Raw genomic sequence first — 22063 nt, 5'->3', positions numbered from 1 at the left:
TTATTTAAAAATATGTTTTTATTTATATTTTTTACAAAAAATATAAATAAAAACAATAATAGATTATATAATATATCGATTAAAATTAATATTTTTAATGTTAATTTTAATCTATTAATATCTATCTATCTATAATCTATCTATAATCTATTAATAATATTTAATAATAGATTAAAATTAATATTTTCTGAAAACGGGAACAATAAACGTACACACTCTTTGTATATTTATTAAAAAATAGGTTTTAATTTAAAATTGTTAGAAAAAATCTTAAAAAAATATTGTTTTTCTAAAATAACCAAAGATAAAAAGAATTTGATGTTTATAAAAAATAAAAATTTGAACTTAATATGGGGTATTTCCACCTCTACTATAAATCACAGCCTCACATCTTCTGTTCATACTCAAAAACTGGGTTCAAATTTCATTTTGATCCAAATTCTCCCAAATTTTGAGGAATGGTAAATGAGTTTACATACTCTTTGAGTCATATACGTGGATATTTCAAAGTTAATGTACTATGTACTTAAATAAAAAAATTTATTTATAAAATTATAGGTGGTTCACTAATTTTCTTAAAACAGTGTATTATTCTAAAATACAGACCTACAATTTTAAGAAACATTTTCTATAATGATGTAATAAAGTAGATTCTGGGGTGTTCCCCTATTTTCCTCGACATATTTTCTATGCCACTGAATATTTATCAAAATTGTTAAACTTTTCATAATACTTGCACAGTTTAGAAGAAAAAAGGCACTACTGGTTAATTTTGATTATTACAGCTGATTTTTGGTATTTCAGTTTTAATGTAGAAAATTATTATTATTATTATTAATTAAATAATGAAAACAGAAAAAATCATTAATTCTATTTACATACACTTTCTAAATTACATTCCTGCATATATATGTTTCCAAAAAGGCTGCATTAGAAGCGGATCAAACATTCCCGGATTTGTGCTTGTGTGCCTTTTATATATCCCCGATTTTTCTACATCCAGCTTGATTTACCACAATTATGTTGAGCTCAAACGACTGTGACGCACAGATAAAAATACTTATTCATGATGTCCGTTTGTTGCTGTTATTCAGTCTGTGAGAGTTATTGATTAATAGTTTTTATTTGGAATACAAGAGGGGTAGAACATTTTAATGAAGGACCGTCTTAAGTCCGATTTAACGAAGTCGGAATGTGTTGAAATACACAAAGTAACTAAGCTGAAAGTTGAGCTGCAACGAAGTTTAATTAGTGTTAAAATAGTATTACCAACTTAAATAACAAATTTATAGAATGTTAGACATTAACACGTAACAAAGTCACGTACGTGACTGACTTCAGAATCTGGTTAGTCAAGAACATATTGTGTATAAGACAATAGAGCAAAATTAATGTTACATGAACAAGAGCTCCTTCTTAATAACCGAACTACATATTACAATCTAGTAAAACAATAAGCCCTCAAAGAAAAAAAAAACGAACTTCAGTTACGGAACGGAAGTGAGACGAAGTTGAATTAACGTTTTTCATTCGACATCATCAGTCGTGGCCAGAAAGAGTAATTTGCGTTATTAGACTTCCAACTCACCATTTCGACTTAATTCAAAACATTTCAACCCGATCTTATTTCACGGGTAATGGACCAAACTGTACCGCGACACGATGTGGATTCAACCCGACTGAACCGCATTCATTCCGAAACTCACCCAAGACTTCGAACGGCACCTGAAACAAATAAATAACTGTGAAAATTCGTAACGAAATTATGGAGTAGGAGCATCAAAAAAGTGGCAGGGATGATCATCCATCACATTCGGCACTGATACGTTAACAAATGTCGGTTTGGGTTCGGCAGTTCGTGCGTGCCATCCAAAATTTATCATTCGGTTTTTATTTATCGGTTTGTATTCTAATTGGGGAGCTTTCACAACCAGATATATGCTCATCGTACACTTTGGGGGAAAATGTTAAAAGCTATTGTCTGAGATGGTATTTGAAATGAAAATGTGTAAAATATACTTATTCTAAAAGTTCTAGGATAGTATTTGAGAAAACCGTTACTTTTGGAAACTATCAGGAAAATATATAGTCATCTAGCATGTGTTACTCACAGATGGTACCAAGGAGGCGTCACTAACAGTAGGCAATCAACGTTACATGCGAATTGTTCATCGAAAAGGCAACACGACCAACACGAGAACTGATGAACTGAGACTGAACGAGACGCAATAGTAATCTCGTAACAGATGTTCACGTTTTAAACGCAGCAAATTATGGCACAAATGGAATTCTAAGCTTAGACAACGAAGGTTGCACGTTAATTTGGTTGTCTAAACGCAACAATATAAGCGCAGTTAAAGATATATCGATTGGTGACGAGACCCCGCCGGCAATTATAAGTCGATCCTTTCAGGTGTATTGCGGGGATCACGCGAGAAATGTCGTTCCGGAATCGCAGAGTTGCGCCCCCGGAGAGCGGTTCGTAATTAAGGAAGTCAAACGAACAACGTTCTCTAAGAGTGATTAGTTTTATTTCTTCGCTCCGACGATGTTGGCGGAAGATAGATTCGCTGTAATCTTGATGTTTACCGACATGTTTTATTGCCCGGGAGCCGAACGGGCGTGGAGCGATCGACGATATTAACTTGTGCGGCGCACTCAGTTTTTTTGCACCGTACTGTTTTACATCCGGATAAATTAAGTTTTGCGGCGTCGGAGCTGCATTTGAGAAATTGGCGAATTTTTGCGCACCGAATTCCGGAACGGGGAAACCGTTCCGTACGTCGCTCAGCTGAAAGGCGGGCTCACAGTAATCGAATTTGTTTGGCACTGACGAAAATATAATAAAAAAATCTTTTAATGCATCATTTCCATACCAATAATTTCCATTGTGCAATATAAAATCCTAATTGTAAGGCTATTCACATTTTAAATAGGAAAATTTTCAATGGTTGGCGCCGCAAGGAAATTTAAATAATCGATCCTTTGTGACTAGAATGCATTTTTGATGTCATGAAGTTTAATTTAAAAGAAAAAAGAATAACAAATGGAACGTCTTTATCTCCGTGCGAATAACCTCACTACATTCAAAGACATCCTTTGTGTCTTTCCTGTTTGTATTAAATCGTCACGGAACGCAAAAATGTTTAATAAAAGTCACAACCGTTCCATTTATGTAAAACAGTCGCTTTGACGAAGAACAATGGCTTAGTAATTTAATATAATGGTAAACAATGTAATTACCAAGCTAATTTCTTCATTGCAACTGGAACATTCAAGTGCATAATTAATTCCTGATCAGACAGTTTGTAGCATGCTAGGTTTTAATTGAGTCCAGGGGCCGAAAACTTAAATCCAGCGGAAAATTAGCGGTCGACCTTACCTTTGTGCTGAACGTTCAAAGTACACCAGTTCTTAGCTGAATCTGCAAAAAGGCTACAGGAACTCGGTGTTGTCAGCTGCACAATTGAATTAAGCTCATTGCACCAACAAATGAGCAATGTTTACTCAAAATCAGATTTGTACACCTGAGGAAAATGATAAAAATTATTTTCTGAATCATATTTTGCCCATTTATATTGAATCCTAGTTCCTATATCCTGTTGTTGTTCAACGAACAACATGCATGTAACGTTGATTGCCTATTATTAGTGACTCATTCTCTGCGCCATCTGTGAGTAATACAACATGGAACGACACACTTCTGGTGGTGTACACTTCTTGATAGTTTCCAGAAGTGACAGTTTTCGTGTTGGCGGTTTCGGTGCGGTTATTAATTGCGGCCGCCCTTTTGAAATAGTGGATTATTGATCCGGCGTGGTGCGATATTAAGCAGTAAATCTTGAATGTCATTGTCAGTGTAGCGAACCTGTGTTTACGTTCCTTGGTTTAATAGGTGTTAATATGGATAGCAAGAATTACCATATAAAATAGCCGTATGGCAATTTGCCTCGAATCTGTCCCGTATGATGCCAGTTGACTTATTAGATGTTCGGTTACAAATTGTACAATATCGCATTCAAACTAAGTTATAATTAACACTGTTTGTTTCATCTTGTAATCCGGTTTATTGAACAGTAAATCGGCATTAATTGTACTACATAAATTTAAACAAATTTTTACGTATTTATCGTAAAATTTGATTATTCATGTCCTGCAATAAAGCTTTATTGTGTTCACCATTCAATGCCCAACAATTATCAGACTTTACATTGTAATTAAACTCGTTTAGGAACGGTAAAAATAAATTTTTTAAACAACAAAACTCGTAAAAACGCCGAATTTTAAATTAAAAATATGTTACAAATAAACTAGCTTTTTGCCAAATGTTGTTCCCGAAATAAACCAACTGTACAATTTTATAAAACAAATTAACACCATGAAATATTAATTAAAACTTTGAAAAGTTGAAACGCACATCATATTTATTTGCAGGTTTTCCAACTCCACAGTCGAAAATTTTTGTACAATTTTTATTATAATCATAATCCCATGCGGGTTCAAAAATTTACGTTCATTATTTATAAAAATTTTTAGCTCCGGCATAAAATAAATACGGCGTGAACGGAACAAAATCACTCCGTACAGACATTTTAAAGCCGGGCAAATCTTAAAATGGCTTTCTTATAAGCACCAAACGATGTTTACATTTAACGTTTAATAGGCGTTAATAGGATTCCAGGTATTACCATATAAAATAGGTCTTAACAAATTGCTTGTTTAATTTGCAATTTGCCCCGATCCTATTTCCCGTTCGCTTGTTACCTCCCGAATTTATTAAAGCTTCCTCGACAGTTTTATTCCGCGTGTCCCGAAGTGCAACGTATACATGAAATAATAAAATTAACACGAGGAACTGTTCCCGAAAACTCGGGCTAAAAATCGTAAGTTTACATCGGTGTTATTTTGGTTGCATAATATTTGTACAGATACAGATGCGCCATCTGTATTACAGAAGCATTAATATTTGTACTTGTTTAATAAAAACTGGCCAAGAAAAATTAAAATAACCGAAAAACCACACAAAAATTTAAAAACTTAAATTTATACACTGTTCCGAAAATTAACGCACACACAATAATTGATTTTATTGATTTTCTGAAAACAGGAAAAATATACGCGTACAATCTTTGCATATTTATTTATAATTGTTATAAAAAATTTTAAAAATATTGTTTTACTAAAAAAAAATTAAAAATTAACATTATTATCTGTATATTTCAATTATGATTTTGTATAATACTGGTGAAAAAGGAAACTTATATGATAAATAATACAATTGACTCAAGACATCATATCCTAAAGCCCTCCCTATATTCGGAAACTAATATTCATGTTGTTATAGTTGCATACCACTTGTACAAGCACAGATGCGCCATCTCTATTATAATAGCTTTAAAATTCGCTCGTGTATAATTGTAGCCGTGCCATCTGGCGAAAGGGCCAACGTGCCGGCATTTTATCAACAGCTGTCGCCTAAATCAAAAACAGAGAGGGAGAAACAGAAAAAAAAACGAAATCGAACAAACAAATTCGGTCGGATGTCGCCCGTAAAAATGGGAAAAAACGCAAATCACCCCAATCATAAAAATTGAAACGGGGGAATATCGCAAAGCCGCAAACGGTCTAGCTGATTGCGATCTCTGCGGATCAATTATTTTAAGCACTACGGGACGGGTTTTTAGTTCGGCCGGCACGCGATAATTCTTCTACATATGTAAATGTCGTGTGCACAATCGGCGCCGATAAATCCACGCAGACGTGTAATGTGATATGAAACGAACGGATTTAATACACCTTGTTGGTGGACGATTTGTTATTTTTGCGTTTTTGCGGACGGCCCTTTTTTGATACTTATATTATGCACGGCGCCGTTTTTTTTTTCACCCCCGACCGCGGTTCAACGTTAACCCGAAAAAAATGGCGGACTGAATAATTAATAGCCACAGGTTGTTCTGATGTTTCGGGTGCGTGAGTTTTTGCCTCGTCAAATATTAAAATTCATAGAAATTGAATACGTCTCCTCGTTGATGTTTTTATTGGAGACTTAAAATAAAAACAACACAATAAATCCTTGTGCTGAAACAATAAATGTTCATTCGACCTCTCAGTGCTTAAACGTTTCGTTGTGTTGTTTCTCCCGGGTCGTCATGACGATGTATAACTTCTCTTGTACATTGTAAAAGTTCAATAGAACATTCAAAACTCATTATCCTTGGCATTTCTCGTAATTATCAGGTGATTAACAAGGGGGGGCGAACGCAACGCGGTCCCTCAAAGTTAGTTATTATTAGATATTTACTAATGATCTACAGCGGCTGCGAAAGGGGAAGTTAATCTCGAATAATATTACAATTCGACATAAGTCAAGCTCCAATATTGTTTTCGGCAGTGGGACGACGGGGGATGAAATTTGAATATCAAACGCGGAATTATCAATCGTAGAAATCTGAATCTATTTAGCGAATTAATTTAACATAAGCAAATCAATACATTGTGAAATGTAGGTCGGTCCCAATTAAATTTTCTCCGCGATGTTCCTACCCACAATTAGTCCACGCCGAATCGATATTGCGCCTTTCATTTTTCCGCGAATCTCGGACGGATGACGAGAGTAGACCGAAAAAAAAAAAGCAATTTAATGCGCGGCATCGTATAAATTTTACGTCGCTGGCGGACAGTGCGCTTTATGTGTCACATAAATTGATTTCGACACTGCACGGCGGCCCCGAATCATCGATAAAAATCGTTAAAAAATAAAAACATCCAAAGCCCGTTACAAATATTTGTATTGCCACCCCCCCCATCCCCCTCTCCGAAGTCAAACAGTATCGGGAGCACAAAAGGGAACAATCACGGAAACACATAAATAATTAAGTGCCAGGAACACAGTACGAACCGAAGCCCAATCGATACTCGGGAACAATTAACGTGCCGAACACACAAATTATGCATATTAAAAACTGGGCACACGCGAAGTATTAAAACGCCCACTCACAAACCGTTCTTGACATCTTGATCGTTGATAATTTTAACGCGTGTCGAACGGATTAATTGCCGCGATCAACAAGTTTTCCATAACTGCATTCGGAATGATTGCACCCTTGTAGTGTCGGTTGCCTAACGTTTGTGCACCTGTGGCTGCGCCATCTCTGTTTCAGTAGTTTATAAATTAATTATTGTGCGAACAAGAAATGTATCTCTTTAATATGTTATCGAGTTACTTCTTTAATTATTTCATTTTGTACTTTCTTTTTAATCGAAAATTACTTAATAAAGATGTTTAAATGTTTAAATATTTCCATAAATTTTAGCTTCATTTTCTACTCTCTTCTATATCAAAATACTTAATAAAATCTTAAACAAAACAAGAGTTTTTCTGTTATTTCATATTATGTTTAATTATTTCCATAAATTTTGACATCATTTTCTACTCTCTTCTAAATCAAAATAATTTCTACTTAATTAAAATCCTAAACAAAACAAAAATTTTTGAAATATTTAATTTTATGTTAATTATTTCCATATATTTTAAATTCATTTTCTAATTTATTTTAAATGATAATAATTTCTACTTAAATAAAATCTTAAACAAGAGATTTAGAGTTATTTCATTTTATGTTAATTATTTCCATATATTTTAGCTTCATTTTCTATTTTCTTCTAAATCATAATAATTTTTACTTAAATAAAATCTCAAATAAAACAAGAGTTTTTGATTTATTTTGTATTATGTTTAGTAATTTCCATAAGTTTTGGCTTCAGTTTCAACTCCCTTCTAAATCAAAATAATTTCTACTTTAATAAAATCTTTAATAAATCAAGGGTGATTGATTATATCATCATCTAAGAAAATAAAAATCATGTATTACCTCTTTGTAATGTTAGTTGCCTAACGTTAGTACACTCATTAAACAAGAATTTGCGGGTTATTTCTTATAATCCATAATTATTTCCATAAATGTTGGCTTCGTTTTCTACTCTTCTGAATCAAAGTAATGTCTACTTAAACAAAATCTTTAACAAAACAAAGGTGATTGATTACATCACCATCTAAGAAAATAAACGTGTCTTTATTGCCTCTCTGTAATATGAGTTGCCTAACGTTCGCGCACGCATGGCTGCGCCCTCTCTGTTCCACTAGCTCACAAAATTAACCCTTATGCGAAAAAGAAATGCGTCTCCTTTATACTTTGTGCTGAAATCAAAAGAGTTTTTGCGTTATTCAATTCAATTTGTACGTTAGGCAAAGAATTTTTTGCGGACGTTCGGATTAAAACCGTTCCTGAATAAACCGGTGAGTTAATTTGCAAAAGAAAAACGGAGGCCTGACTAAGCTATTTGCACGGCATAATTTTTATTTAAGTCCCGACGATTCTATGTGTTTGTCTTACCCTTTTCATTATGAACATTACAAGTGTTTACATTACAGTGTATTTCTCTTTTAACTTGACTTTTATCTCGTTTAGATCTTGTATGTATCCCCCAGGTTTACACGGATTAATTTCGCCCATCAAGTTTCCACTACTCAAACGTTAATATAAAAGACGGGTTGCATTTAGAATGACGCGAAAATGAAATATTATGAGCGCGAAAGTAGCGGCAAACTCTCTATCGTAAATACGGTAGTTATGAAGCTTGTTTATGAGTTTTAGCGAGGTAATATGTTTATAAAAAAAGTCAACGGGGCCACTTTAATCATTTTAACTATTTTCGTTCGCAATCAACGGGCAGAAGATCAACTTATTTCGTAATCTGTATTAACCGTAAACAAAATTCAACAAATGCCTTGAATTATGCATGTTTTCCGGTTATCCTGGAGATATTTGGCCTGGCTAGAATTTTAAAATAACCGGGGGTATAAATTGCGGGATGCGGTGCAGCGGTTGGGTTTTTTTGCTAAGGTAACAGTGACCTAAATAATTGTGCAGGATTTGCATGAAGGAGACTGCAGCACAATTAACCGGACGAGGAGCAAGTTCGAGTGCTGTAAGAGGTGCGTAACTTCCACAACGGTATAACGTTTCCTGAATACCGCAATTGTACATTTGTATTTGATGTAATTTATGATGTTTTGCTGTTGGCAAAAAATTACCTTGATATTTTTAATTCAATGGGGTTTAAACGGCTTAAATACTTGAACGGTTAACATCTAATATTTATGTTTCGGTATTTAACGAGATGAATGAACTTTTCAGGAACCTCCACGGAGAAATTTAATTTGAGGATAAAGACGTTTTAGAGGGTTAATTAGTTTTCCACTCAAAATATCAATATTGTGTTATGTGTTTGGATACAAAAATCTCATATTTACTGGCAAACATCCGTCTTTAAAATAAGCTGGCGATTCTCATGTTAATTAATGTTTACAATGAAAAATATTTACTTAATCCCGAATTTCTTCTCCCCTTTAACTCACTTCCTCGTGATTCATTGTGGTCCTTAATCAAAAATATCCCACCAGGCAATTTATTATATTCGGATTAAATCCAATAATGTTTTATAAACAATATGAATAAATTTATAAAGCTGCGAAATTGGCATTTTATACATTTTTTGTATATTTTTTATATACTTTATATAATATATATTTTTTCTATATTTTAAATATTTTTGGTATATTTTTATAAACTTTATGTATTTTATATTTTAATAAATTTTTTGTAGGTTATATATTTTATATATTTTTTATATACATTGTATATTTAATATTTTTATATATTTTATAGATTTTTTGTATATTTTTATAAATTTTTGTAGGTTATATATTTTATACATTCTATATATTTTTTACACTTTTTATGTTTTGCATATTTCTTTATACTTTATTTTATATTTTTCTATAATTTATATATTTTTGTATATTTTTTATAAAATTTATGTATTTTATATTTTTATATATATTTTTTTTATATTTTTTATATACTTTATACATTATATATTTTTCTATATTTCAAACATTTTGTGTATATTTTTATAAATTTTTGTACGTACATTTTATATATTTTTTACATTTTTTTTACATTTTTTGCATATTTTTATACATTATATATTTTATTTTATATTTTTCTATATTTCATATATTTTTGTATATTTTTAAATATTTTATGTATTTTGTATCTTTTTTTATACATTATATATTTTGTATTTTTCTATATTATATATACTATACTATACTATATATTCTTGTATATATTTTATATACATTATATATTTTATAGGAAACTATATTTTATATATTTTTTGTAAACTTTATGTATTTTCTATATTATTTTTTGTATATTTTTATATATTTTATACATTCAAATATTATTTGTATATTTTTATGCACTATATATTTTATATATTATTTTATATATCTTATATATTTTATTTTATTGTTACATTTTATATAATATATCTATATTATTTTATATTTCATATATTTTTGTATTTTTTAAAAAATTTTATGTTTTTTGTACTTTTTTTATACATTATATATTTTGTACTTTTCTATATTATATATACTTTACATATTTCTTGTATATTTTTGATATTTTTATATATTTTATATACTTTATACATTTTACATATTTTATATATGATAAATATTTTAAATATAGTGAATTGAATTTTTTAAATGAAAAAATCATAATCCAGTTTGAATATTATCCCCATAAATGTTATTTGGCTTTAATCCGGGATATAAGGATTCCGGCAAAGTTATTAAAGCTGCGTCTGTGCGTAAAACCCCTTTCATTCGCCATATTACGATGACATTTTATATATTGAAAAATAAACCGTCAGCATACATTTTATTACAGTTCTCTTTGTAACGGTCCACACGTACGTGCCTTAATGATTACTCCCCCGGATCGTTAAAGATATTTTTTACCCTGCCCAAAAATTAATTTAATATTGACAATTTAAAACTCCCAATAAAAATATTCTGATTACATGTTTCGCAATTTAATTTATGACCTTTTATTTATTAAGCCCGTCTGTTTGTTCTGTCAACGAATTTTGATTAAGTTCCCGACTTGATTTACTTCCACGCTTAATTAAGTGAGTTTTTTTCCATGCGTTCGAAATTTTAAACTGGTCACAGCACCAATTAGAGAGTAGCAAAGTTCATTAACCTAAACGAAATTCGTATAAAAATTAATTAGGATGTATTTTTAGGAAGAGTCAAAAGGAAGCGTAAAAACCTTTTAATTCTGTTTCGTTTTATATTTTATTTGAAAATTGTATTTTACAATGCAAATTTTGATCGATTTGGTTTCATTTTTATTAGCATTAGCCAAATACTGCAAATTAAAAAAAGCTTAAATAAATAACGTAAATTAATTTCCGGTTTTAAATGTGTACACAAATCAAAAACAAAAAAAAAAAATTTTTAATTGTTGCTCGCTGATCCCGATTAAATTCATCGAATTTTGGCTGCCCACGGATTATTTTGTTAAAATTTTTGTTTTTTAAGTCGAGTTAAATCGGCGACTAAAGATAATGGGCAATTAGAAAGTTACGAACTGATAAAAATGTCGATTATTTCGACTTCAGAATGCTTTTCCATGTCGCCCAACTTTTAAGCACCGAAATTAAAATACGACAGTAACGAAGATTCCACTTTCCCGTTACATGCTTAAGCTTTACGTGTCCCTGTTTATCCCTGGACCATTTTAAATATGATTATAAACATCCCACCGGCAAAAGGGGGGACCTAATTGTGTGAATATAACGGGTGTGCAAATAAACGTCACCTGAAGTGACGTCGTTTGTCAAAACTACGGAAAACTGCCCTCGCATTAAATTAAATAACTGGAAAGGGGGCAATGGAAAGAAATAATGAAAGAAAAACAGAATGCTTTTGTCGAGGTGTCATTTTATTATTTTTTCGTTCCGAAAAAAAAATCATTACTTTGATGGGACCAAGTTTTTTTATTGAATTTTCGTTCGAGGGACAAAAGATTAAAGTGGCAGTTTTCTATTTGTGATTGTTATGGGATGAGTTTTTCTGTGTAAATTTAGTGTGGAGAAGTTTTAAAAAACAAAATAATCACGCTGGAGATAATAAAAGGCTCTGGAAAAAACTAATTTACGTTTTTTGTTCATGTTCATCCGCATAAAATTTTATATTATATTTTAATATTTTTGTAACAAACTGTAAATGTTGTTTGAAAGCTTTTTCATGCTTTTCATAAGTACGATACATTGTATTTAAAACATTCTCTTGGGTTAAAAATTTATATTCAAATACTACAATTCGTACAAACTACTACTCGAGCAACTCGCATGTAACGTTGATTGCCTATTGTTAGTAACGCATCCACAATGCCATCTGTGAGTAATTTATAAAGAACGACAGTACACTTCTTGATAGCTTTTTTGTCAAATACCATCTCAGAATATAGTTTTAACATTTTTTTAAAAACTGTGTTAAGGGGATATTTCTTGTTTTGAATACTGTCAAACTAGGTGAGAAAAGCTGCACCCCGCACTTCGCCAAAACGGTATAACAATTACATGGGAATTTCGGGCTCATTTTGGGCTAATTTCGGCCCAAAAGTAAAAATTTTGGGCTCGAAAAATAACCGCTTTTTTTTTAATTTTAAAGTGCGGGGTGTAGCTTTACCGTAAAGCTACACCCCGCACTGAGTTTCAAAGGCTGGGGCTATCGAATCAAAAAAATTTGCATGCAGGAATTTCGGGCTCTTTACGGGCTCACGAATGATCAAAAGAAAAAAAATGTAGCTCAAAAAATAATGGGTGATTTTTAAAATTTTAAGATTTCTACGTACTTGCACTTTTCTCATTGACATTACAGGGTTAATTCTGTCGATTCCGAAGTGTTCTTGGTACTGAAATTTCGGGCTCTTTAAGAGTTAATTTCGGCCCAAAAGAAAAAATTTTGGGCTCGAAAAATAACCGTTTTTTTTTTATTTTTAATGTGCGGGGTACAGCTTTACCGTAAAATTAGACGTAATTACGTAAATGCACAAAATGTATTATATATAATACGATGAAAATTTATAAATAATAATTTTTTAATAATATAATTATATTACTACTCAAAAATTTTTAAATTTGCAGAAGTGTTCTACAATTATTGCGTTGTCACACAAAATTGTTACTTACTAAAATACAAATAAATGTAAATTTGGGGATAATTTATGTGAGCCCGCTTGTTCAGGTCGCAAACGAAACTCGATCTTAGGGTGGTAATGCCATTCTGCAGCCGACTCTACAGTCAGCTGCAGAAGAATGGACCACCCTAAGGTCCAGTTTCGTTTGCGGTCTGAATATGAGAGTTAGGGTGTGAGAGAGAAGAATACAGCAATAATATACTTGTACAAATGAAACAACAAATTCGTTGTCTTGGTGGGCTGTGCTATACCATAAATTAACCCAAAAAATTCAATGAATTTACATAAGTATTTTTAAAGTAAACATCTTGTGAAGGTGAAGTAACCCCATAATTTGTACCATTTCTAAATAAATATTCATAGTATATATCAATGTTGATTTCTCGGTGCAGCATTACACTGCTGCAATTTATTATGAAGATCGCACGTGGACAGAAATCGATGACCTAAAAATTGGCGAATTTCCTCTAAAAAATAAAGATATCCAACCTCATGTCATTATATACTCTAAAATCACTTAGTAAAGGTTTTCAGAAATAACTATTTTATTTTTTTAAATTATTTTTTGAATAAACATGGTACTCAAACCATTTTCAACCCGAAAAACAGAGTGTTTTATTCAAAACATCTAATTTGAAAGTTACAATTATTTAAACAACAAATTTAAAACAACGAGACTGCGTAACATAAAGTTATATAAAATATAAAAAAGTTAGCCCTTACCTAAACGGTAATTCATACAAGACAACTGCCTAAATTTTTTACTTATGAACATTATTTAGTATATAAAAAGCCTGAAATTTCAAAATCACCGTATCCAACTGCATATTTTCAATAAGCGGACTTACACACAAACTTAATTAACAATTAAATAAAAAATCGATTTTTGGAGCCCAAAATTTTTAATTTTGAGTAGAAATTTCAGTACCAAGAGCACTTCGGAATCGTTAGAATTAACCGTGTAATGTCAATGAGAAAAGTGCATGTACGTAGAAATCCTAAAATTTCAAAAATCACCCATTATTTTTTGAGCTACATTTTTTTTCTTTTGATCATTCGTGAGCCCGTAAAGAGCCCGAAATTCCTGCATATAAAATTTTTGATTCGATAACCCCATCCCTTGAAACTCAGCGCGGAGTCTAATTTTACGGTAAAGCTGTACCCCGCACATTAAAAATAAAAAAAAAAAAACGGTTATTTTTCGAGCCCAAAATTTTTTCTTTTTGGCCGAAATTAACTCTTAAAGAGCCCGAAATTTCAGTACCAAGAACACTTCGGAATCGACAGAATTAACCCTGTAATGTCAATGAGAAAAGTGCAAGTACGTAGAAATCTTAAAATTTTAAAAGTCACCCATTATTTTTTGAGCTACATTTTTTTTCTTTTGATCATTCGTGAGCCCGTAAAGAGCCCGAAATTCCTGCATATAAAATTTTTTGATTCGATAACCCCATCCCTTGAAACTCAGCGCGGAGTCTAATTTTACGGTAAAGCTGCACCCCGCACATTAAAAATAAAAAAAAAACGGTTATTTTTCGAGCCCAAAATTTTTTCTTTTGGGCCGAAATTAACTCTTAAAAAGCCCGAAATTTCAGTACCAAGAACACTTCGGAATCGACAGAATTAACCCTGTAATGTCAATGAGCAAAGTGCAAGTACGTAGAAATCTTAAAATTTTAAAAATCACCCATTATTTTTTGAGCTACATTTTTTTTCTTTTGATCATTCGTGAGCCCGTAAAGAGCCCGAAATTCCTGCATGCAAATTTTTTTGATTCGATAGCCCCAGCCTTTGAAACTCAGTGCGGGGTGTAGCTTTACGGTAAAGCTACACCCCGCACTTTAAAATTAAAAAAAAGCGGTTATTTTTCGAGCCCAAAATTTTTACTTTTGGGCCGAAATTAGCCCAAAATGAGCCCGAAATTCCCATGTAATTGTTATACCGTTTTGGCGAAGTGCGGGGTGCAGCTTTTCTCACCTTGTCAAACTATCTCTTAGAATAAACATATTATATAGTATATAGTAACAAATAGTTTGACCATTTCCATTTCAAATATTATCCCAGAAATAAGTTTTTAACATTTTTTCAAAAGTATGTGATGAGGACATGTCTGGTTTTGGAGGCTGTCAAATAAACTCTTGGAATAAATATATTTTGGCCATTTCTTTTTCAAATACTGTCTCAGAAATAAGTTTCTGATATTTTTTTAAGAGTATGCGATGAGGTCATGTCTGGTTTTGAATGTTGTCAAATAATCTTTTGGAATAGACATATTTTGCCTATTTTCTTTTAAAATACTGTCTCAGAAATAAATTTTTGACATTTTTTCAAGAGTATGTGATGAGGACATGTCTTATTTTGAATGCTGTCAAATAATTTCTACATATTATAGACAAATTTTGCCCATTTGCCTTTCAAATACCATCTCAGAAATAAGTTTTTCATAGTTTTTCAGGAGTATATGATGAAGACATGTCTTGTTTTATGTGTTGTCAAATAATCTTAGGAATGGAGAGTATTTTTCTCGTGATTAGAATGAAAAAAAAAAAAATAAAAACTTAATTTTATTACAAATTTTACGTGGAAGAATTAATAATAGTAACAATTAATTAGCACATTGTAATTATCTCAAAGATTCACACATGGATTAAATTATCCCTGTAACAGATATACATAATACGTCAATTGTATATTACATTGCATACAATTCAAGCGCCATTGGCAGAACTATCTAATTAACGCGCAACATATTAAATGCCTCCATATTGATATTAAATTTCTCACCGTGTACATCTGAGGGGCTGATTGCGTTCAGTGCCAATTCGCGGTGCGTTTATTGGTCGGGAACGATTTTAATTAGCGTTGTTAATATTACCGTTGCAATTAACAGACGTACGTAACCTTTTTATCGTCGAATCACACACAGGATTACCTTGAATTAACGGGTGAATCAACCCCAAATCGAGTTCATGCATTTTGAAAGGAGCAACAACGAAAAATAAAGGGGGCAAAAGCACATAGAAAAACAAGCGTGGCTCGGAATCAGTCTCGAGGTAATTTTGACTATTCTTTCGGGTATAATCAGTTTAAATTTTTTACCGCAACGACCTTTGTTCTAACAATAAGTGGAGAAATATTGATGAAGCTGGACGTAAAAGATAACGTTCCTTGTGTATTGTTTTGATGGTGTGTTTGCTCTCCGGGGATTTTAACTAACCGGGTTTTATATATTTTAGTCCGGTCCGGTTCGTTTTCACCGCGGACGTTCGTTTTGTCGAGATTTAAATGCATTTTTCAGCAGAGAATTTGGCCTTTTTACTTTGGTTTTGTTGTTGATTTTATGGACTTTAATTGGAAATCGCTGTTTTGTGGACAAATGGTTCCATGTTTTATTCAATTATGTTAAAATATTCCCTTTTTAAAACATGTTTGTATGTGCACTTACATACATAACATTTGATGTGAAGGTAAAAAAACACCTTCGTTTCAGTTTGTGCTTCTGACATGTGGAAATTTCAGAATGCGAACTATGAAATCAACATTCCGTGAATGTAGAAAATATTGTATGAAAATTTTATGTGTATTGACAAAAACATTAATGTGAAGGCATTATTCGTAAATTGTTTTATTTTAAAATTCTGTTCATTTTAGTAACAATACAATGATTCCATTCAATATTGTTGTGACTGATACAAATATGTTTTATTCAAAACAGTATAATTTATATTAAAAATTTTCATTATTACGAAATTTCAACATTTTTCATATTAACAATTTTTGGAGTGCGATTATAATACATATTATTATGTATATCAAAATTTCAATCAAAAGTATTTTAATTACCTATAACAACTAATTTACTTTTAATAATTTAATTATGAATTATAATACTAGTACTAACAGACATTTTATTGCCTCTTTTATTTATTTATAAATTTTATATTTGATAAAAAATTATATTACTTTAAATAATACTATAATTTAAGATTATAATTAATACTACTTGTCTCATTAATATTCATTATTTATGTCCTTAACACGTTTCCATTAAATGTTTATTAATTATTACTTTTAATCTACAAGAATTTACTAAAGATATATAATTTATTTAAAAAATAAATTGCAAAATACTGATTTAAATAAACACTTTCATAACTTTTAGATGAGATTATAAAAAAATGATATTAATTTAAACGATTTTAAATATGTTTGGTGGACAAATTATTTATGTTTACATTATTACAAAATAAAAAAATATTCTATTAGGAAACAAACAAAAACAATTTACTTTTTAGTATTAATTAAATAATTAAAATTCCAGAATACAGAATTTATAAAATAAATTATATTTTATAATATCAATTAAATATTCTCAAAATTTGTTACAAAATTCAATTTTTAGAATTGGCAAATTATTTAATCCTTAATTGTATGATTTATATTTAATTTCACTATATATTTCTATTATTAATAAAATAATTTTGGAATAAATATTTTATTACTTTAAATAATAAAATATTGTGAAAATATTTGGAAAATATCAATTACAATAAATACTTTTAGGTGAGATCATAATTGATAAATTTTCTAAAAAGCTTTAATAAAAAATGAGATTAATTTAAACGATTTTAAATATTTCTAAGAATTAGATGGAGAAATTATTTATGCTTACATTATAAAAATAAAAAAATATTCTAATAGGAAATAGTTTACTTCTTAGGATTATTTAAATATTATTAAATGATATTTAAAGTTCCATAATCATATAAATTATAAAATAAATTATTGCTGAAATGAAATGTCACTTTAAATAATAAAATATTGTGATGTAATAATACTTTAAATAATATAATATTGTGAACATATTTCGAAAATATCAATTTAAATAAATACTGTCACAACTTTTAGATGAGATCACAATTAATAAATTTTCTAGAAAGTTTTTATAATTAATAAAAAATGAGATTAATTAAACGATTTTAAATATTTTTAAGAATTAGATGGTGAAATTATGTATGTTTACATTATAAAAAATAAAAAAATATTCTAATAGGAAACAATAAATAATCTACTTCTTAGTATTAATTAAATACTTTTGAATGAGTATTTATTAGAATTCAGAATTTATAAAATAAATTATTTTTTATAATTTAAATTAAATATTGTCAAAATTTGTTACAAAATTCAATTTTAAGGATTGACAAATTCCTTATCAAATAATTGATATGTTTAAAATTTAATTCAACTACGTGAATATATTTTTTTAGTTAATAAAATAATTTTGGAATAAATATTTTATTACATTTTATTCCTTTAAATAATAATATAATGTGTCCCATTAAAAAGAAATCATTAATTTTAATATTTATGTACTTAACACAATTCTATTAAATATTAATAATTTTAATAAATATTAATTATTCATAAATTTATAGAATTTACTACACAAACATACATAATTTATTTCAAAATTATTTCAAAAATACTGATTTAAATGAATACTTTCATAACTTTTGGATCAGCATAAAATTGACATTTTTTTAAAAAAGATTTATAATTAATAAAATATGACATTAGTTTAAACATTGTTAAATATTTTAAATTATAAATTACATAGAAAAATAATTTATGTTTACATTAACAAAATAAAAAATATTCTAATAGGAAATAAAAAATAATTTGCTTCGTGTATTAATTAAATATTTTTAAATAAATATATATTTAAAATTCCAGAATCCAGAAATTATAAAGTAAACTATTTTTTATAATTTGACTTAAATATCCTCAAAATTTGTTACAAAATTCAATTTTTAGAAATGACAAATTAATTAATTCATAATTATATGAATTATTATTAATATTTAATACAACTAAGCAAATATATTTTTTTAGCTAATGAGACATTTTTAGATTTTATTACTTTACTATTTAAATAATAATTTAATTACTTTATTATTTTAAATAATAATATAATTGTTTCCTACTAAAATGAAGTTATTAATTTTAATATTTGTGTCCTTAACACAATTTTATTATTTATAAACTACCAGAATTTACTACACATACATGCATAATTAGTTTAATTTAAATGAATACTTTCATGACTTTTAAATCTAATTATAATTAAGAAATTATTTGAAAAGGTTTATAATTAATAAAAAAGAAACAACTTTATACGATGTCAAATAATTTTAAAAATTAAATGGAATAAATTATTTAATTTATGCCTACATTATACAAAATAAAAATTTATTATTATAGAAAATTAAAAATATATATATTTTTTAGTATTGTTTAAATATTTTAAATGAATATGTATTTAAAATTTCAGAATCCATAAATTATAAAATAAATTATTTTTTACAATTTGAATTAAATATTCCCAAAATTTGTTACAAAATTCAATTTTTAGAAATGATAAATTAATTAATTCATAATTATATGATTGATGATACGATATTTAACTCGACTACGCAAATATATTTTTTTAGTTAATAAGATATATTTGGAGTAAATATTTTATTACTATTTATTATTTACAATAATAATATAATTAATTCTCTATTAAAAGGAAGTTATTAATTTTAATATTTATGTTCTTAATACAATTCAATAAAACATTTATTAATTATTCATAAACTACCAGAATTTATTACACATATACAGTCATATATAATTTATTAAAAACTTATTTCAAAATTAATATATTTAACAAATATTTATGTTTTAATTATTTGTTTATTTGTGAAATGTTACTGACATATTATTATATAAAAATTATAAGAATAAATATTATTAATATAAATTCCAAAAATCGCCAAAAATATATATGACAAGAATTTTTGAACTCTACATAATACTTACATAAATAAATTTTTTTATAATCCACAATTAATTAATTATTAAAATTCTCACCTTCTCTGATCTTTAAAACCAAAAACCGAAGTGATCCAGAAACCGGTACGTACCAAAACACTGCACAATCCACACGAACCGTACTGACTTATTTGGTCCACTCATAAAACCACTCACACGAAATCCTCCCACACAATCGAATCGGCCGTCCAAAACAGTCAAAAATCAGTCCGGTCACAAATAAGACCGGGCTCCGGCCGTTCCGTCACCCGAACATCGCGTCGCGTAACCAACGTAACGCATCCCAATCTACAAAACACCGAAACGCATCAAGAATTATCTCCGGGAAAATTCAAAAAAAAAATCGACGATCTTTTCGAAACGGTGAAAAATGAGTCGCGTGTCGCGAGCGTGTCACGCGTATCGGCGGCGTATGTCGCGCAGTAGCCGCGTGGCGGGACGTTCGGCGAAACACTGCCCGGATAAATACGCCCGCAGTCGGCGGCACACTACTGGGTGCGGGGACGGGCCGCGGGCGGCGCGCCCGTCGCCGACCAAAAATCGTTACTGTACGCGCAGGAATCTTGGGGCGGCGCCGGCCGTTGCGAAAATCTCCATCGCCCCGAGTCGCTCTCTCGGCTCGCTCTGTGTGTCTGTGTGTGTGTGTTTGTCTGCCGATTGAATTTCGTTTCGAATTGTGGCACATGGATTAACTGCGTGTATCTGATGATGTTCTCCCGGACGATGCGATACTAGTTTTAATGTAGTTTGGATTAAGATTGTTTTCGGTTGATTATCACGCAAATGGGAAATGATGCATTGATAAGAACTAAGCGTTAATAAAAGGTCTAACAGATGGCGCAATATTACAATAAAATACTTGCGTATATATTTGTAGTACCAACATAACATTTACTAAAATTCCATTGCCAACTTTTTTTAATTCAATTTTATTTATATGTATTATTTTTTAATATCTGTGTAAAATATACGTAATTATAATATTCCCCATTCTAAAACTAAATTTATTTTTATTATTTTATATTATTTACAAAAAAGGTCTTAAACTTATTTTTAAAAAATTTAAAATCGTTTGACTGTTAAAAGTAATTATTATTTTTAGAACAGCATATACATTTTTTGATATTTAAATTCTACATGTAATTGAAATTAAAATTAGTATATTATATCTAAATTCAAATTTGTATACAGGGTGTTCTTTATTTGACTTTAATTTTGTGTATTTTAATATTATACATCAATAACTTTGTTATTATCAATGTATACATCTAATTGTAAGTAAAATAGTTAGACCATATCCTAACTTAAACAAATTAATTTTTGACTTATTAATTTTTTTTCCAAAAATTTAGAGGAATTGATGGTCTAACTAAAATGTCTGTAAAACAATCAATATATATTTTTGGATTTTTAAATTCTACATGTAATTGTAAGTAAAATTGCTAGACCATATCCTAACCTAAACAAGTTTGAGTTATTAATTTTTTTCTAAAAATTTTGACAGATTGATGGTCTGTAAAACCACCATGCTGGAAAGTTCATTTTTGGCATGCACGTTAGTCAAGGACCGTCCTATAAGAAACCATTATTGGTATTCGTTATTAAGTTACTATCAAGAGACCACCCTGTATACTTTTGGATTTTTAAATTCTACACGTAATTGTAAATAAAATTGCTATACCGTGTCCTAATCTAAACACAATAGTTTTACAGTTATTTTTTTTTTAATTTTGACAGATAGATTGTCTAACTAAAATATCTGTGAAACCATCAATTTTGATGCTGAAAAGTTTAATTTTAACGTGCACCTTAACCAAGGATGCATAAGGATCCATTTTTAGCACTTCAAAATTTTATACAGTCTGTTCCTTATTTACATTTATTACTGTGCATCTTTAAACATCAAAAACTTTGTTATTATCAATTGATCACCCTGTATATTTTTGATTTTTTAAATTCTAGATATGTTGTAAATAAAATTGCTGTCCTAACCTAAACACAATAATTTTTAAGTTATTTTGTATTTCAATAATTTTCACAGATTGATGGTCTAACTATTGTAAAAT

The 22063-nt window shown here is 29.5% G+C and overlaps 1 protein-coding gene across 1 annotated transcript in view; it reads right to left on the bottom strand.

Moving 5' to 3' along the window:
* Positions 1–20412, bottom strand: part of LOC109598642 (neuroligin-4, X-linked-like) — a 284001-nt gene extending 263589 nt beyond the window's left edge. The window contains exons 1-2 of the mRNA XM_049966869.1: positions 20037–20412; positions 1707–1725 (exon numbers count right to left, since the gene is read on the bottom strand). The gene's annotated coding sequence lies outside the window, so the exon portion shown is untranslated. The remainder of the gene's footprint in view (positions 1–1706; positions 1726–20036) is intronic.
* Between the last annotated feature and the right edge of the window lie 1651 nt (positions 20413–22063).

This window comes from Aethina tumida, chromosome 4, assembly GCF_024364675.1.
Source record: "Aethina tumida isolate Nest 87 chromosome 4, icAetTumi1.1, whole genome shotgun sequence".
Taxonomy (NCBI): domain Eukaryota; kingdom Metazoa; phylum Arthropoda; class Insecta; order Coleoptera; family Nitidulidae; genus Aethina; species Aethina tumida.
This window is presented reverse-complemented; position numbering and strand designations above follow the sequence as displayed.